Source organism: Mustela lutreola, chromosome 6, assembly GCF_030435805.1.
Source record: "Mustela lutreola isolate mMusLut2 chromosome 6, mMusLut2.pri, whole genome shotgun sequence".
In the NCBI taxonomy this organism is placed as follows: domain Eukaryota; kingdom Metazoa; phylum Chordata; class Mammalia; order Carnivora; family Mustelidae; genus Mustela; species Mustela lutreola.
The window spans coordinates 12,615,415-12,629,946 of NC_081295.1; the positions used below are offsets into that span (position 1 = coordinate 12,615,415).

Below are 14,532 nucleotides of genomic sequence, written 5' to 3' on the forward strand. Positions count from 1 at the left end.
ACTGACATACGATTCACAGTTAGAGGTTGTCTGAAATTTTGTGTGACACACGATGATTCTTTGTGATGAGGGTTGCCTTTTGTTTTGAGGGTTGTCAAATTTACCTGTCATGAAATTGACCCCAAGTCAACTAAATGGGGAACCACTCAATCATTGTCACAATTAAAAGCCTCTATAAAATCCAAAATACTCCTTAAGAGGCCTCAGTGAGGGCCACCGAGCTAGTCATCACCCTGCTGATGTCCTGAACCTTCCCCCCCTACGTGGATTGTCATCCCCTGGCCCGTCTCACTCTCATGTTGTCACCTGCGCTCCAAGGATCAGCACCTACACTGTCTTCTCTGGGAAGTTAGTTCAAGTGGATCCAACCAGATACTTTCCCTTCTATCTCTGACCTCTCCTACTCCTCTTGGGCAATGTCTGCTTCACGCTGCCTCTGGTTCTCCTTATCTCCTTGGGTCACTGACCCCTCCTTCTCTCCTAGCTCCACAGTCCTCACATTCTAGCACATTGTCTAGCCCAGCATCACCCAAGAAACACATTCTACAAATACACTGAATAATAAATAAGCAGGTAAGGGCTTTGATATCTGAATGGTGGAAATGGTGAAAAAGTATTTCGGGAAGAAATTAGAGATGTTGTTGTGTGTGTTGGAGACCATGCATCTTTCAAAAAAAATCTTGAGTTAATATATTTTCGCATGGAACTTTGAAATCTTCACCTCGCTGATCTGCAGTGGCTGAGGCTCAAAAAGCTATTTGAGCTATTTGTTTACATGTTTTACCAACATAGTCCGCAAGCAGTAACACAGCTCCATGTTATGTGTTCAGAATGTGAACTTAAAGTTGTTTGCCTTCTTTTGGGGCAGGGCTTGTTTTGTCTGAAGGGACAACAACAAGTTCATATTCGTTAAGGTTCACTAGCAAAATTTAAAGACTTTCTCTCCCAGAAACATTTGACAGGGCAAGAGGAGGAAATGCCTTCCCAAAAAAGGGGGGTGGTGGTGAGGGAGTAAAATGATAATTTTGGCATTTTGGTCATCAGTGAATGAGTCAGAGGTGTTTTATGGATAGTGTTAGAGGGACTCCGTAGCTTTCCTGAAGATGGATTATGTTCTTGGATTTTGGAGTATAAAATTATGACCCTCAGAAGTAAAATATATCTAAGTAACACTTAGGCTTATGGCCATTTACTGAAGGCTTTGTTTGTACTGATTCATGGGGATACAAATCTCAGAAAGGACCCATCCCTGCTTTCAAAGAGCTGACTGTCCAGTTCGGAGCCAAATGTGTACACGGACGGCCGCATGCTCTGCAGAGCCCGGTTCAAAGTGAAAACGTGGGCTCCTTGCTCACTGATGATGAAGAATTTCAAAAGGGTGACATCAGAAAATTAAACCAAGCATGTGGGCCCTTCTAAGGACAGGGATTTGAGAAGGTACAAGTCATGTGTGCTTACAGATATCATATAATATGGTAAGTGTGATTTGTGGGCTGAATCTTGAAGGAAGGGCAGGAGTGACTTGGGTCGGAGCAGCCAAGGCAAGAGCAGCTCTTCTGCTATAACCCCTGTCCACTGACTGGAGGCTTCTCTTCTGCTATAACCCCTGTCCACTGACTGGAGGCTTCTTCCTTAGCTCTCCGGTTTTCCCTTCTTGGGGTTCTGGCCTTCCTTCCCTTTTTAAAAGATTTTGTTTATTTGAGAGAAAGAGAGAAGAGTAGCAGAAGAGGAAGACGATGTGGGACTCGATCCCGGGACCCTGGGATCATGACCTGAGCCGAAGGGAGACACTTAACTGACTGAGCCACCCAGGTGCCCCTCCTTCTCTGGATTTCTATATGCTGTCTTCATGCTCTTTGTCAATTTCAGACACTAACTACTGACCTCAGGGAGGAAGAGATGGTGGTGCAGCTTGCTGGATAGCCGCCTTGTCTCCATTCTTCCCCCATCACCATCAAACCTCTGTTTTTAGTGCTTCTGTCAGTTATTTGAGTGATTTTAAAAAAATTTTTATTTTTTAAAGATTTTATGTATTAATTGAACAGAGAGAGAGAAGGAGGGAGGGTGGGAGAACACAGGGGAAGAGCACAGAGGAAGAAGCAGGCTCCCCACTAAGCAGGGAGCCTAATGTGGGGCTCAGTCCCAGGACCCTGGGACATGACCTGAGCCAAAGGCAGATGCTTAAACCACTGAGCCACCCAGGTGCCCCTCTACTCTCATTCTTAATTTATAATTTAGTTCAGAATCAGCCAACTCTTGCCTGTGGGCCAGATGTGTCTTGCTTCCTGTTTTTTGTGCAACCCGAAGTTATAGGATTGTCTTTTTACATTTTAAAATGGGTGAAGAAAAAAAATCAAAGGAAGAAGAATATTCTGGAACACAAGAAAATTATATGCAATTCAAATTCTAATAGTCCAAAATAAAATTTTATTGGAACATAGCCGTGTCCATTCATTTCTATATTGTATGAATGCTTTCACACTACAACAGCATAGTCGAATAGTTGGATTGTGACTATTTACTATTTAAATATTTACCCTCTGGCCCTTTTTGGAAAAAGTTTGCTGACTTCTGGTTTAGTTGGTTAGAATAAAAAACCCAAGTACTATGACCCCGTGTGACCTACCATAACTATGGATGATCTGGCTTCTTTTACATTTCTGACCCTTCTCTTCAGTTCCAGCTGGATATACCACCTTACTCTTCCTCTAGTGAGAAGAGTCTCTGGAGGCCTCAGGACATTTGCACTTGCCATTCCCTCTCCCTGTCATGTCTTTCCTCAGGCATCAGCTGGCTCACTCATTTCCTTCAGACCATTCCTCAGCGGTCATCTTCTCTGTTAGTCCTTCCCTGGCTACTTCATCTCATCGTTAGTGGAATTTCTTTCCTTGACTCTCTGTATTTATCTTCCTTTTTATTTTCTACCTAAGCACTTAACTATTGAACACATCGTCACTTATCTTGCTTAGAGATCCTCCATCCTGATTGGAGCAGGGCAGAGTTTTCCCTATTGTTCATTGGCTGCTATACCCCCAGGTCCAGAACAGTGCCCCAACGTGTGTGCTGCGTGGAAGTGATTTGTCTGTGTGTCTGTGGAAGTGATTTGTTTTCTGTACTGAAGGAGATGCTAGTATTTTCTCTTTGTCTTTGGAATGCGGGACTTTTACAATACTTTGAAATTCTTCATCCTGAGCATTCAGTGAGAACTTTTAATCCAAATATTCATGGACTTCTATTAGGGGAAATCTTACATTATTGCTTTGATGAGATCTGTGAATACTATTTCTTGAAAGACTTACTTGAATTTATCCCCTGAGCCTTCCATGATAATCCTTATTTGGCAATCATATTTATAATATCAAAATGTTCTTTCTTGTTCTCAGGCTTCTTATTTTTCTTAGCACCCTGTTCATTTTTATGGATACAAGATCTTCATGGCTTTCTAGGGAGACCCATTAGAAGGCCACTCCTCCCACTCTCCTACAACATTTCATGGTTACCCAACAGGGAGATGATGTCATACCCCAGCACATGCTGAGTGATGCTCTGGTAACCAGAATGTGGAGTTTCACTCTGGACTACTCATAGCCACATACCTTGTCAGTATTCTTTGCATAATTTCACTACTTTTAGAGATGAATCCTCCATGATATTGCTTGGGGTGGGGGGAAGTGACTGCCCACAGGCTGGTTTGTGTTTGCTCTGTGAAAGGGGGTGCTGATGGAGATGCTTGAAAGGAAAGTATGGGCCGGGGTGGAGCTAGGTTCATACACACTTTCAATCAGTCTTCCTTTTTGTCAGCCCCATCATTCATTCATTCATTCATTCATTCATTCATTTTATTTTATTTTACTTTTTAAAGATTTTATTTATTTATTTCACAAAGATTGCAAGTCAGACAGAGATCACAAGTAGGGAGGGAGGCAGGCAGAGAGAGAGAGAGGGATACAGAGAGCAGAGAGCTGAGCAGAGAGCCTGATGTGGGGCTCGATCCCAGGACACTGGGATCATGACCTGAGCCGAAGGCAGAGGCTTTAACCCACTGAGCCACCCAGGTGCCCCTCATTCATTTATTTAAAAAATATATATATTTATTTGATTGAGTGCATCACAAGCTGGTGGGGGTGGGCTAGGGAAGGGCAGAAGGAAAGGAAGAAGAAGACCCCCCTCTGAGCAAGGAGCCCTATGTGGGACTCAATCCCAAGATCCAAGACTCATCCTCAGGGATGGCCTGAGCCAGAAGCAGCCACCTGGGTGCCCAGCCCCAACACTTAGTTAGATTTTCAGAGTTGTCTTGGATTTCTGAGTTCTGATCCTTTTGGGGATCCTGCTGCACAGATGGCCAGTTTCTCTACCACTCTGTGGAGGCTCTAGTTTCCTGCCCTCCTACACTTCATACCCCTCCTCTGTTCCTTCGTCTTCCAGAAGTCAAGCTCTAATGCTCTTTCTCCAATTTTTCCATTGTTATTTGGGGCTTATATATATTTTATGCTCTTCCCATCCATTTAATGGAGTCTGGGGAGGGATGGAAAAGGGCAAGAAGCATCTGTGATCTTCTGCTCTTGAACTGGAAGTCCAGCCACCTTGAGGATTATTCCTCTTCTATCAATCAGGTGATCTGTGCTCGTGGAATTTAAGGGACTCCAATCCCAGCCCCATAGTTGTGAATGAGGTGCTCTTGGGGGGATGTCTTTGATGAGGACATCTAAAAGCCTGATAAGAAGCAAGTCCCTGCTACCGATGTCACTAAGTCCTTATCATACCATCTCCGGCTGCCAACCACAGCAGAGCCCAGCAGGGACAAGTCGGGGCAGGAAGGAGACGAGGCAGCGTTTCCCAGAAACAGAGGTTCATGTGAACAAGAAGCCACTTGAGGGAACTTTCATTTTACTCCCGGTCAGAGTGACAGCATCTTCTTGTCATCCTTTCACGCCTCCACAGATTCCATTTCATTTTTGTCTCCTTATGAAAGAAATATAAAGACATGGAGAGGAAGTCTGCAACCGGAGCCTGGAGTTGTTTATCAAAAGTTCTTTTGAAGAGTTTTCTTTTTTCAAACTATTTTCTATTCCCCAAAGGCCTTCACTTTCACCAAATAGTAACTTTATTATACGTCTTCACTTTCTCCGCTCCTCCAATGGCTCGCTCTTTCCTTCTTCCTTTCTGTTTCTTTTCTTTCTTTCTATTTCTTTCTTTCTTTGCTTCCTTCTTTCCTTCCTTCCTTTTCTTTTCTTAAAGATTTTATTTATCTATTTGTCAGAGAGAGAGAGAGCACAGCAGAGGGCACCGCAGGCGGAGAGAGAAGCAGGCTCCCTGCTGGGCAGGGATCCCAGTACAGGACTTGATCCCAGGACTCCAGGATCATGAACTGAGCTGAAGGCAGACACTTAACTGAGTCACCCAGGTGTCCTGGGATTATTTATTTTTAACATGGTTTTTAATTGACATTTGGTTTGTGAGGCACGGGGTATGTTGGGATGTAGGCTATGTTTAATCTGTAAATCCAAACACTTTGAAGAAGGAGAGACACAAAACATGACATACAAAGGATCTCAGTTGGCTTTTGAAAATGTTGCCAGTTAAACTGCAAATCTAGTGTTTCTGTCTGGAATGTCAGCTGTTATCTGTACATCATCAAATGAGGAAGATCTAGGGGCACCTGGGTGGCTCAGTGGGTTAAGCCACTGACTTCAGCTCAGGTCATGATCAGGGTCCTGGGATCGAGCCCTGCATCGGGCTCCTTGCTCAGCGGGGAGCCTGCTTCTCTCTCTGCCTCTGCCTGCTTGTGATCTCTGTCTCTCTCTCTCTGTCAAATAAATAAATAAAACCTTAAAAAAAAAAAACGAGGAAGATCTAAGGTCAATTGAATTATTTACTTCTCTATCCAGAATGACCTTTTCCTCCTTGCCTCCAGTGGTGGCAGGCCAGGAAATAGCCCTTCTAATTGCTTACAAGGGAAGATGGAAGAAATAGTATTCTTTTGTACCATGGGGGTTGTGGAGGCTGTAGCCAGCATTGAAGCCCTGCCTGGTCTTTCTTAGGAGGGATAAGATTATTTGAATGTCAAGAGAAGAGAAACAGGTGTTGAGAAGTTCGAATCTCATTGACATGGATGCTCAAGGAGAATATATAAACCCACTGAAAAATCCCTGGTTTTGCCTGGAGGCTTCTCATGCTTGTGGTTAGGTGAAGAATTATTTTTTAGATTGAAATTGCAGACTCTAGACTAGTTTTGTAGTTTATTATAGGGTTTGCATCTATGTTAATTACTCTTAGTAGTTTATTATAGGGTTTGCATCTATGTTAATTACTCTGTGTCTTGGAGAGAGTATGAATGAATGATTAGGGTCATTGGATTTTCAGGTCTGAGCAGTATGATCTTGGTAATGAATACAGTGGGCTGTAGGATATTATAATGCCTGGATGCAAGTCTCAGATTTTCTTGTAGCGGTGTAATGATATTTATGGTTTTATCTTTAGAAGGGCTTTCTCTTTTGTTAACATTTGGCTAGACAGGGGCAACTTGAATTTGGGTAAAATTTTACATACTGTATCTAAACCTTCAAGATGCCCCCCTGTGATCCTTGCCCTGGGAGTGCACCCTGTGTGACCCTCTCCTCTTCTCATAAACCCAATGTGGCAAAAGGGATGGTCTATTACTTCTGAGACTAGGTTACAAAAATTGTGACTTCTGTCTTGCTAACGCTGTTCCTGTCAGGAGCTCAACAGAGCTGGGCAGGGTAGAATTGATGAGAGACTGAATAAAAGAACCAGCCACAACTGAGAGACTTAAGGCTTTTATCAATTACTGTGAGGGCATAAGCAAGAGTCTAAAGCTGAAGGAAGCACCAACTACCCTCACCCCCTGCCCCACAACCATTCCATTTGCCACTGGGGAATGGCACACTGGTGGAGTCAAGTGGAGGTAGTCTCAGTGTTGAGGAAGTCCTGAGCAAAAGGCTCCAGTAGTGTTATGGACCCTAGCAGGTGTGCGGGTGTAGAGGGGGGAGGTGGCTAGGAAGTGCTGAGTAGTAGGAAAGGTATTTTCAAAGAGGCCTCAATAAAATCATCTGAAGAGGACCTTGTCCCAAGGTCTCAGATAATGCAGACTGATGTGGGAAATATGTTAGGGTTCAAAGCTGATGGCTTTGAAAGAATTCTTAAGACATCTTTGGTGCAAAAAGATGGTTTTACTAAATCATGGGGACAGGACCTGTGGGCAGAAGAGCTGCCCTGAGGTCATGAGAAGTGGCCCATTATATACTTTTAAGTTAAAAGGGGATTTGGGATAGCAAGTCTCTCGGGAATTTAGGAAGCAAGCTTTCCAGGACCTTGGAAGGTAGCTATTGTTGAGAAAAGGTCATTTAGAAAAGGTAGCTATTGTTGAGAAAAGGTCATTTATTACTGTCAAATAAAACCTTAGTCATGAGACCCTTCAGATGTATATTGGTGCGTCATATGTTTGGGGGACATTGCCAACATTTATCTTGGTGGGTTTAGAGATAAAGGAAGTTTCCAAATAATTTTTACACTTTAGTGTAGACCTACAGGATCCTGGGGGTTGGGCTAAGATTGCCTTTTGCTCCTAGCAAAGTATTAAGGCGGAGGCAGTTGAGTTCCTAGAAAGACATCACTCTGCCTGTGTCACGGATTTGTCAGTGGGCTGTAGGTGGTAAGAAATTAGATTTTTCTTTTGTCTTGTTTCCCACATCAGACATCTGGGGCTGAGAATATAAATATGAAAAGAGCATGATGGTCCAGGGGACCCCCAAGACCTTCACTGCAACTCCCCTCAGAGACTTCTGTGCACTTGCTGTCATGGAGTCCGGTATGGGGAGGGCAGCTTTCCCCACGAGGCCAGGCCGAGGGAAGCCTTTGTAAGCACCCATAGTCAGGCCTGAAGGGCCACATATAGGACTTTAACCAGGAATGAGAGCTGGGACGCGCGCGCTTTGTGTGCTCAGTGCCTTGGATTTGGGAATCGAGGAAGGGATCAATAACGATAAGAGGGAAGAACAAGAAAATTGAGGAAGTAGAGATGACACTTCCTCTTCTTTCAAAAGAGCCTGAGTCTCTGCTCAGCTTCTGATTGTGGTCCTGTGTAGACGGAGCCTCCAGAGCTGAGGCTGCGTTGGGTGGAATCCTAGCCTTTGCTTCAGTGGATTATGAGTTCTCTGCACTCAGGGATAACCAGCCAGCTCTTGGATTTACTCTCTTTTTCTTGCATGTAAGTAAAATCACTCCTTGGCTGAGGTATCAGATGTCGTTGCTTGGCTTATCAAGGTGGCAAAGCAACGGATACCCTAGCACTCTCTCTTTCAGAATAGTGATAAGTTTTAAAATGTGACTCTTGGGAGATGATACAATGTTGGCTCAGTTCTTCATGAACCTGCTTCTGGGAAGTCCAGTGTTAAAATTATTCTTTAATATCCTGGGAGAATGGTTGTGTACTCATTCTGCTTTTCCCCTTCCTGAACCGATGTTGTATTGACAGACACTTGGACTGCAGACCATGGGTTTGATTTAGAAAAGCTCAGTTTAACACTTGTTTGGGTCCTGAGGAATATGCCTGGAAACACTCTGTGGCCACCCTCTTTGGAGAAGCTGTGCTCTTTGTGGAAGGCAGGCAACTGGAGGGGATTTTACTCTTAGGGAAAAGTCACAGGCTTGAAATCACACCTGTACATAAATGAGAGGTTAGGTAATGTTGGTCCTGAGGTTTTTACCAAATGCATCTGAAGCATCTGGGTTTCTTCGTGTGCATGGGAAAGAAATGTAGTTGTAGGAGTCAGAGTTACGACCCGCCAAGGCATCTTTGACTGTAGCAGTGGATTTTCTTTTCTTCAGGGCCCATGTGTTCCTACCTACTGCCCTAGGCAGTGCACAGTCATATATAGAGTCTGATTCCTCTACCACTAATTATTTTACATAGAAAATAGGAACAGAAAGAATACGGGTTTCTTTCATGCAAGTGAGGAGGAAAGGGACTTCAGTGTATGTATTTGTCGAGGGACTCATTCTTTAATCGCTGTTCTAATTCTCTTCCTTTCTTTTCCTTGTATATCCAGTGTCTTTTCTGGGGAGGGTGTGTGTGTAAACTGTTGCAGGAAGCTGTATTAAGCAAATGCACATCAGCTAAGTCTGGAAATAGGAAGTTCTTTCCTGTGGTACTTTTCTGTGGCAATAAGAGATAAGAAATTACTTCATGACGATTGCCTGAGACTTTCCTTTTGACGCAGGTTTCCTTGAACAGCTCACTTCTGCTTTCCATCCAGCATGGAGGCTAGGCTATAGGAACTGGTAACGTCAACACAGGCTGACAATTTGCAAGTGTGTTTCACATGCAAACAGATGTGAAAATGAAGAAAATCCTAAACAACAAGCTCTCCGTGTTGAAAAAAATTCACAAAAGGGCGGGGGGTTCCTATACACTGAGCGTTCAAAATAGTGTCTGTCACATCGTATGCTCTCTGTCGGTTTTTAATCAAATGGATAAGTGATGGGGATTGTTCCTAAAGTGAGCGTGGTAAGATAGCCTTTGCTTTCTCTCTGTTACTCTGACACTTAAGGAAATGCTTGTTGGAAGTCGAAGTGAAAGAAGAGAAGAGGTGAATATAAAGAGGAGAAGAGAAGAAAGGGTACATAGACATGAGCTGGAAAGAAGTGGCAATGGAAGGAAAAGCCCTAAGGGTGGCAGTCTGGTCATGATGGACGTGGTGGAATAAAGTTGAAGCTGGTGGTGGAGGTGGTGGAGGTGATGGTGGAGGTTCTGGGGGGTATGGTGGCGGCGGTGGCGGTGATGGTGGTGATGGTGGTGGTAGACATGGCGGTAGAGTGGAGATGATTCTGGGAAAGCGATATAATATTTCTCCTGGCTAGGAGAAAACACAAACGTGGAGTCGGACCCATCTTTTCAAACTCTATGAGCTCTGGACCTGTAATATGGTAATTATAATACTGGGCTTTTGGGGTTGTGCGTGAAGGTCACATATCCGACTGCCCACGGTCTGCTCCTTTATGGGTCGTCACTAAATGGTGTTTGTCAATATATTTTCTTCACCTTTCAAATCATCACAGCCACTTTAAAAATTTAGCCACCAATTTATATTTTCTTCTTTATGCTTTTCAGTATTTTCTAAATTTCATAAATAAGCATGATTTTTTAAAAAAATTATGTATTAATAACAAATGTTATGAGCTTAGTTATCAGGATGGTTAAGCACATGACAGTAGATCTATATAAAGGAATACCATCAATCCACAGATGTTTATGGAAATATTGTCATTTACTAATGCTAAGTAAAAAACAGCAAAAGCACACCTGTTTCAACTATGTAAAAATGTAGAGAAGCAAGATTGAGGTAAATATGCTAAAATGTTACTGTATGATTAGTGGTTTTATAGCTGTTAGTTAAAGTTGTCTTTGTACTTTTCTATTTTTTTCCCCAAGTTTTCCATTAGTTGAGTATATCTGGGCTACCTCAAAAATCTGAATACAAAATAAATGTTGATTTAAAATAAATGAACAAAAATTTAACCCTCTTTTAATCTTTCACCAAAAATAAAACAAAAACAGCTTTTTAGCTGTAGCATGCTAATGTTTGTGGTTCATTAAAATCTAAGTCATGACACAGTTGATGTTATTTAATGTTGTATGGAGATTCCTTCTGAGATTAAGACCGGTATGGAGTCATGTGGTCGCTCTAAAGTGAAAATAAACAAATCAGATCCCATGGGGGCCTGACTGGTCTCATTAGTGGCTAGAATCACATTTTTAAAAATGGGTTATTTTCTCTGGATGATTTATAACAGTCTCTAAACATGTATTGAATGGCTTTCTAGCAAGTTCAATAGTCAATTCCATACCATAGTTCCATAGTTAATAGTTCTAAATTACACTTAGACTTGCCAGCATAAGAGTAATTACTGCTTTAGGGCATGTTGACTTATCTTTATCATCTTGGCATGCACAGGGAGAGATTGGAAAAACGTTTTTGTGAAGTCAAGAGATAATTCTTGTTGTTAGGATCCTGGCCATCTCATCTCACAGAGCCAGTGACAGCCTGTTACCCTGGAGGAGTCTCTGATCAGACTCTAGCCTGGAATCAGACACTCAGGCTCCTAGGTGTTGAGCAATTCTCCTTGGTCTCAAAAATGATCAGGTGAGAGATATTTGCCATAGAAAAAACTGAGGAACAAATGTGACCAAAGGACAGGCCTCCCAAACCAAATAGCCATTGAAATAGAAGTAGGGAAAAAGCAAAATTTAGCCAGTTTAAGCTCACCTCCAAATTACTAGACTGTGGGTAAGCCCTTGCAAAAATGTCTGAATATATTAGTGAGAGCGAGTTAAGATTAGAAGCAAAAGAATTAATCTAATAGACAAGAAACCTCCTGCCCAAACATCCCAGCATGGAATATAACTTGCACTAGAAATAGCACAGTAGCCTTTTGAATAGAGAGTCCGTAGCATTTTCGGGATACTGCATGTGAGGGGCACGGAATAAGGACTGGCGATATTACTGAACACCTGCTGTGTTCCAGGAACCATAAGCAGCACTTTTACTAGTACATGAAAAATTTCAGTCACTTCTTAAAACAATCCTGGGAAACAGGAGTTGTCCTCTCCATGAGCCCAAAGCCTAGAGAAGAAAAGTACCCTGTCTCACTCCCATGTGAGGCAAAGGCAGAGGCAGAGGCAAAGACAGGTTTCAAACCCAGATCTTGGAGTGTCTTCCCTGTGGCTTGGCCACTGTGTCACAGGGCCCTAGGCTATTTTCATTCACATTAGAGATTTTCTTACATCAGCCAGCCGTCGGAAGCCAAAATTGGGGGCAGAAGCTGGGTTTGAGTAGAGGCATGGTCTACTTTGAAATCTCTTTAAGTGAAATTCCTTTCCATTTCCTGACCGAGAAGGTAGTGGAAAGGGCGACTTCTTTCTTCTTCAGGGAACTTCCCGTGCCCCACAGGAAGGCAGGTATGGGTAGACTACTTTCTAGGCAGTCTGGTGCTACTATGTAAGGACTGCCACTCAACCAGAGGGGAAGAAAGAGGCCCGGGGGACAGTAGCATTCATGGCTCTCTGGACCATCCCTGGGTAGTCCGAAACCCCCATCAAGGCAAACGACAGTTTCATCACTGCAAGCGCCCTCCTTGTGGCCCCTTTATATAACTTCTATATAATCTGAAAACATCCAGTTTTCATTTTTAGTGTTGATGGACCCATATTGATGGTGTTTTATATTAGGCTCTGTGTATCCATGGGAACAGCATAGTTCCAGAGGTTAGGAGACCTGGGCTGCCCGTGACATATAACAGTTGGGTGCTACCAAGAAAGGCATTTAACTTCTTTACACATAAGTCTTCTCTTCTAAAAAAAAAAAAAAAATGTCTAACCAGTATGTTTTCTGGTGTGAAGGAAAGTAAAAACGTTATAAACCAACAGGGTCTTCTTTCTTCACTCCTGTTCCAGTTTCTTACCATGTAGAGACTCCTTTGGCATACAAGAGTTTTACTGACAGAAGAGGATTAAAGATAGTAGGGGATGTTATGGGCTGAATTGTGCCACCTTCTCCCCAAAAGACATGCTAAGCCCCAAACTCCAGTACTTCAGAATGTGACTTTACTTAAAAATAAAGTAGTTGTGGATGCCATTAGTTGAATTGGATTAAGGTGAGCTCTTTTTTTTTTTTTTTTTTAAAGATTTTATTTATTTATTTGACAGAGAGAAATCACAAGAGAGGCAGGCAGAGAGAGAGAGAGGGAAGCAGGCTTCCTGCCGAGCAGAGAGCCCGATGCGGGACTCGATCCCAGGACCCTGAGATCATGACCTGAGCCGAAGGCAGCGGCTTAACCCACTGAGCCACCCAGGCGCCCCAAGGTGAGCTCTTAATGGATAGGGCCCCTAATCCAGTATGACTGATGTCCTTATAGGAAGGCAGCCCTGTAGAGACACACAGACAGCTCAGGACAATAAAGACCGACATTGGTGTGTCATCGCTTCAAACCAATGATTGCCAAGGAACTGCCACCTGGCACCAGAAGTTTAGGAAAGGGCAAGGAAGGATTCTTCCTGAGGGTTTCAGAGGGAGCATGGCCCTGCCAACATCTTGATTTCCGACTTTTAATCTCCAGAACTGTGACAGCATAAATTCCTGTTGTTTTGAGCCACTCAGCTTATATTCTGTAGTATTTGCATTATGTATTATTTTGCTACGACCGCCCTAGGAAACATACAAGGGTAAAGAACAAAAGTCATTTTCAGTGCTAGTGATAAACTCATCCGCATTGTTGGCAAGCACTTCTAGGGACCAAATCCAGCATGACTCACTTCTCTGACTTTAACCTGTGGCATTGGGCCTCAAACAGTAGAGTCACTTCCTCTTTGGATGGGAATGAATAAAGACAGTACACAATGAAACACATTTACAAAATGAAAATCAGGCTATTGTAAAATTTATAAAAGGGCATCTTTTCATAAATTGAATCTAGCTAGAGATTCCAGATTATTGTACCAATGTGGTCATTTGCTAGATAGGGAACATTTGTGTCTACTTGGGAGGATATTTATTTCCTCAAGTTGTATGTTAGAGGAAAAATTTAAGTATTCTGACTTGGAAAATAATGCAGTGTGATGGTACTTTGGTCCAAATATGAAATCTAAAACTTAAAGCATATAGCAAATGGAAACTCCCCAATTAATAAGCCATCAGATCATTAATCAATCTAAAATGGTTTGATCTATAATTATTGAGACCTTTGATACATAAAATTAATTTGGTACCTGCCTACTTATTTTTATTGTCATAAATCCTTGTTGGCAAGGATTTCAAGCATATTCTTGGGTTTCTCTGCAACATAAGAATCTCTTAAATCCCTTTTTCAATAGAGTTTAAATTACCCTAATTCTTATTACCATAATTACCTCTAGCAGAGCAACATTCTTCTAGCAGGAAAACATCATTGTATGAGCTAGTCATTTAATCTACACAAAATTAAAAATATATTTTTGATTCCTCTTTTTTTTTTTTTTAAAGGTTTTATTTATTTGGGAGAGAGAGAATGAGCAAGCATCTGTGGCCAGGGAGGGGTAGAGGGAGAGGGAGAGAGAATCTCCATCAGACTCTGCACAGAACCCAGAGCCTGATGGGGGGGTTCGATCTCATAACCCTGAGATCATCACCTGAGTTGAAACCAAGAGTTGGAGGCTTAACTGACTGTGCCTCCCAGGTGCCCCAAGTTTTTTTGTTTGTTTGTTCTGCTTCCCCTTTTAATTGGCCTATATTCAATTTTATTTAGACGTGTTACTCAGTTTATATAATCTCTTTCAAAATGCATGACAGAAATTTGTGAAATTCTATTTTAAATTTGAGCAGGGCAGTTCTTTTTTTCCCTTATAGTGAAGGAAAATTCTTTCTTAGGAGTCTTATGCTCTGAGCTCTAATGTCAGAAAGAAATAGAACATTTAACCATTTATGGGCAAACGTATGTATTGATACTGAACCTTGGTTTAAAATAGGAAAATACAGACAT

General features: G+C 42.4%; 1 protein-coding gene across 6 annotated transcripts in view; it reads left to right on the plus strand.

Annotated features, from left to right (window-relative positions):
• The first annotated feature begins 8,089 nt into the window (after window positions 1-8,089).
• IPCEF1 (interaction protein for cytohesin exchange factors 1) overlaps window positions 8,090-14,532 on the plus strand; it is a 205,630-nt gene continuing 199,187 nt past the window's right edge. For 2 of the 6 annotated variants that reach the window (XM_059176710.1, XM_059176712.1), the window contains exon 1: window positions 8,091-8,227. The gene's annotated coding sequence lies outside the window, so the exon portion shown is untranslated. Of the gene's footprint in view, window positions 8,228-14,532 lie in introns of all 6 variants that reach the window. The other 4 variants (XM_059176706.1, XM_059176709.1, XM_059176708.1 and 1 more) reach the window with 3 other exon arrangements.